At 37.2% G+C, this 4,901-nt stretch overlaps 1 protein-coding gene across 11 annotated transcripts in view; it reads left to right on the top strand.

Moving 5' to 3' along the window:
• PRELID2 (PRELI domain containing 2) overlaps positions 1-4,901 on the top strand; it is a 299,465-nt gene that overhangs the window by 17,247 nt on the left and 277,317 nt on the right. The window lies entirely within an intron of this gene.

Here is a 4,901-nt window from a genome sequence, read left to right as displayed (position 1 = left end):
TGTGTGTGTGTGTGTGTGTGTGTGTGTGTGTGTGTGTGTGTGTGTGTTGGATGCAGGGATGGCACATGAGTACATACATTAAAAAGCTATAGTTCTATACTTATGACCTCTGTTTATAACTCATACAAATCCCTTATTATTATTTTTTTAGTCACACAGTGATTAGTGAATTTTTTGCAGGGGAGGTTAGGAAATGACAGAGCTCAACTCGTGTCTGACCATCCCTCCCAATCCTGGTGTCTTTTTCACTCTCTCGAGAAGCAGTGAGGGTTATCAATTTGATGAATATTCTTTTAGACCTTTAACAGATACCTTTAGATATTTACGTATATACTCATAGAGCCTGTATAGTGTTGTTTTGTATATCTTTTTAAACATGTATTTTAAATTGTAAATTATTTTGTAAATTATTGTGTTTGTAAACGGTGTACTTTTTTTTCAGTTAACAGAACATTTCTGAGCTTAATTCACATGAGATATAGATATATATCTGTAACTATTTATTTAAACTATTGCATATAATTAAATCCTGTGACTATATGATATTTTATATAGCTACTACTTTTTTGATAGACAGATGGTATCGAGGTTCTTTTTTTTACAAACAGTACTACAATATTTGTGAAGCATATGTTCCTTGTCTATGATCGTTTATATTATATATGAGTTGTTTCTCTATGGTAGATTTTTTTTTTTGAGATAGCCTTGCTCTGTCACCTAGGCTGGAGTGTGGTGCCGTGATCATGGCTGAGTGCAGCCTCAACCTTTTGGGCTCAAGTGACCCTCCCACCTCAGCCTCTTGAGTAGCTGGGACTACAGGCATGTGTCACCACACCTGATTAATTTAAAAAATTTGTTTTGTAGACACAACGTCTCACTGTGTTGCCCAGGCTGGCCTCAAACTCCTGGGCTCAAGTGATTCTCCTAGATCAGTGTCTCAAAGTGCTAGGATTCTAGGTGTGATCTACTGTGCCTGACCTAAAGTAGAATTTTTAAATATCAGGTTCATTAAGATATTATTTGTATACAATACAATTTACTTTTCTTAGTGTACAGTTATTTTGATAAACATATAGTTGTGTCATCACTGCCGCAATTAAACTATAGAAAATTTTAGATAGATTTAAAACAGTTAATATTACAAGACCAATAAATGGAGAAAGAACATTTCTTTCAACAAATGGTCCTGGGGTACTTGGATATCCACATATCAAAAAATGAAATTGGATCCCTACCTCATGCAGAATACAAAATTAACTCAAAATAGATCAAATACCTAAATGAAAGAGTTGAAACTATAACACACTTTGAAGAAAACATAGATATAAATCTTTATGATCTTGGGTTAGGTAATTTCTTAGATGTGATAGCAAAAGTCTAAGCAGCAAAATTAAAAACAGATAAAATTGACTTCATCAATTAGAAACTTTTGTGTTTCAAGGGACACTGTCAAGAGGGTGAAAAAAAGGCTGGGCACAGTGGCTCATGCCTGTAATTCTAGCACTTTGGAAGGACAAGGTAGACCAAACACTTGAGGCCAGGAGTTCAAGACCAGACTGGTCAACATAGCAAAATCCCGTCTCTACTAAAAATACAACAATTAATTAATCAGATGTGGTGGCACATGCGTATGTTCTCAGCTACATGGGTGGCTGAGGCACGACAATAGCTTGAATCCGGGAGGCGGAGGTTTCAGTGAGCTGAGATTGCACCACTGCATTCTAGCCTGGGCAACAGAGCGAGACTCTGTCTCAAAAAAAAAAAAAAAAAAAGACACACAATAACAAGTGTGGATATGTGGAGAAATAAGAACCTTTACATGTTTCTCATGGGAATATAAAATGGTACATCTGCTTGGGAGAACAGTTTTTCATATCCTCAAAAAATTAAACATAGAATTGCCATTTGAGCCAGCAGTTTCACTCCTAGGTACTTAAAGAGAAATGAGAAAATGTATGTCCATACAAAAACTTGTGCAAAACTTTCACAGCAGTGTTATCGTAGCCAGAATGTAGAAACAAGCCAATGTCCATTAACTGATGAATATATAGCCAGATGTAATGTATCCACAAAATGGAATATTATTCAACCATAAAGAGGAATGGAGTGCTGATTTATGGTTCACCATGGACAAATTTTGAAAATATGCTAAATGAAAGAAGCCAGTTACAAAAGGGCACATATTGTATGAGTCCATTTATTTGAAAAGTCCAGAATGTATAAATCCATAGTGACAGAATGTAGGTTATTGGTTGCCATGGGTTAGGGAGAGAGGAGAGTGATGAGTGACTGCCAGTGGGCACAGGGTTTCTTTTTTGGGGTGTTGAAAATGCCCTGGAATTAGTGTTGATGGTTGCAGAACTCTGTGAATACACTAAGCCTCACAATTTTATGGTAAGTGAATTATATCTCAATACAGAAAACTGTATAGTGTACTTTTATTAGTTTATATAGCATCTTAGTTTGGGCTGCTATAACAAGAATACCATAGACTGGGTGGCTTGCACAATAAACATTAATTTCTCACAGGCCTGGAGGCAGGGAAATCCATGATCTAGGCCGTATTCTTGGTTTGCAGATGCTGCTTCCTTATTATGTCCTCATGTAGTGGATACAGTGAGTTCTAGTGTTGATCTCTTTTTATAAGGATGCCAGTCCCATCATACAGGCTCTACCTCATGGAAACTAATTATTTCCCAAAGACTCACTCTCTTTGTAGACAACCATCCCATTGTAGGTTAAAGTTTCAACACATGAATTGGGGATGGCAGGAGAGGACACCGACATATATTCATAGCATATAGAGTCTGTCACATTGCCTTCCAGTGTGTTAATATGCACCTTTTACACTGATCAGCAACACATGAGAGTGTTCATTGCCTTACAACATTGTCAGCACTTAGCATTCATGTGCTTTTTAACTTTTGCCAATATAATGGGCGAAAAATGATTTTTTGGAGATACATTTAAAAACAAGCAAAATATAAGCACTAAAAGTTAATAGTGATTATTGCTGCGAACTGTGGTTGCTGTGAACAGGATAATTTTCTGTGTTTTTTTTTTGTTATTCTGTATAGTTTGAATTTTTTTTATTATATACTTATCAGTTTAATGGAAACAGTAAAGCCCTCAAGCCCAAACAACTATAAATCAAAAAACTAACATCCATTCTTAAGCCCAAACACTTGTCCAAATTATTACTGCTCTCCATAACTTTGGTCCTGTAGTGATAATTCTAGGATACTGCAGCAGCCTCCTGAGTGGGTGTGAAAGCCATGTCTTATTAGCATCAGAGATGGGCTTGCTCTGAAACACTCACTAGTTTTTCTTTCTTAGTCTTTCTCATGATAAGAGTTTCACATAGGGCATAGATGTTTGGGATTAAGTGTAAAGGCTGTGGCCAGAGAATAGAGTTCCTTTCTTTGTATGTAGAAATAGAAAAAGTATGGAATTGGCTGATTTTTGTGGGGCGGAAAAAAAGTCATCTACTTTGTTTTACTTTAGTTTTTGCAGATATTTGAGCTACTAGCTAGTCATAAAAGCTGAACTAAATCTTCATCTGTGATATGTAAAATGATAATTAGCTCTGAGAATCCAGGGAGAATATCCTTTAGGAACAATTTTCCTTTATGTGTTTTTCAAAAATTATTTTTAAAATGGTCATTCTGATTCTAGAAACAGTGTTGCATGTATCTTGTAAAATTTTTTTTTTCTTTTTTAATCGTACTTTGGGTTCTGTGGTATATGTGCAGATCATGCAGGATTGTTACATAGGTACACACATGGCAATGTGGTTTGCTGCCTCCATCCCCCCATCACCTACATCTGGCATTTCTCCCTATGTAATCCTTCCCCGACCTCCCCACTCCCCTGATGTCCCTCCCTTGGCCCCGCCACCCCTGCCAACAGACCCCAGCGTGTGATGCTCCCCTCCCTGTGTCCGTGTGTTCTCATTGTTAAACACCTGCCTATGAGTGAGAACATGTGGTGTTTGATTTTCTGTTCTCATGTCAGTTTGCTGAGAATGATGGTTTCCAGATTCATCCATGTCCCTACAAAGGACACGAACTCATCGTTTTTTATGGCTGCATAGTATTCCATGGTGTATATGTGCCACATTTTCCCTGTCCAGTCTATCGTCGATGGGCATTTGGGTTGGTTCCAGGTCTTTGCTATTGTAAACAGTGCTGCTATGAACATATGTATGCATGTATCTTTATAATACAATGATTTATAATCCTTGGATATATACCCAGTAATGGGATTGCTGGGTCAAGTGGAATTTCTATTTCTAGGTCCTTGAGGTGAGGAAGCACCACAGTGTCTTCCACAATGGTTGAACTAATTTACACTCCCACCAACAGTGTAAAAGTGTTCCTATTTCTCCACATCCTCTCCAGCATCTGTTGTCTCCAGATTTTTTAATGATCGCCATTCTAACTGACATGAGATGGTATCTCAATTTGGTTTTGATTTGCATTTCTCTAATAATCAGTCATGAGCATTTTTTCATATGTTTGTTGTCATCATATATGTCTTCTTCTGAAAAGTGTTCATATCCTCCGCCCACTTTTAGATGGGTTGGTTTGTTTGTTTCTTGTAAATGTGTTTTAGTTCTTTGTAGATTCTGGATGTTAGCTGTTTGTCAGATGGGTAGATTGCAAAAATTTGTTCCCATTCTGTTGGTTGCCGGTTCACTCTATTGATTTTCTTTTGCCGTACAGAAGCTCTGGAGTTTAATTAGGTCCCATTTGTCTATTTTGGCTTTTGTTGCCAATGCTTTTTGTGTTTTAGTCATGAAGTCCTTGCCTATGCCTATGTCCTGAATGGTTTTGCCTAGGTTTTCTTCTAGGGTTTTTATGGTGTTAGGTCTTATGCTTAAGTCTTTAATTCATCTGGAG

The sequence above is a fragment of the Sapajus apella genome, unplaced genomic scaffold, assembly GCF_009761245.1.
Source record: "Sapajus apella isolate SASKATOON/1434 unplaced genomic scaffold, GSC_monkey_1.0 scaffold1, whole genome shotgun sequence".
Taxonomy (NCBI): Eukaryota; Metazoa; Chordata; class Mammalia; order Primates; family Cebidae; genus Sapajus; species Sapajus apella.
The sequence above is the reverse complement of the archived record's forward strand: the minus strand, read 5'-3'. Positions and strand labels throughout refer to the sequence as shown.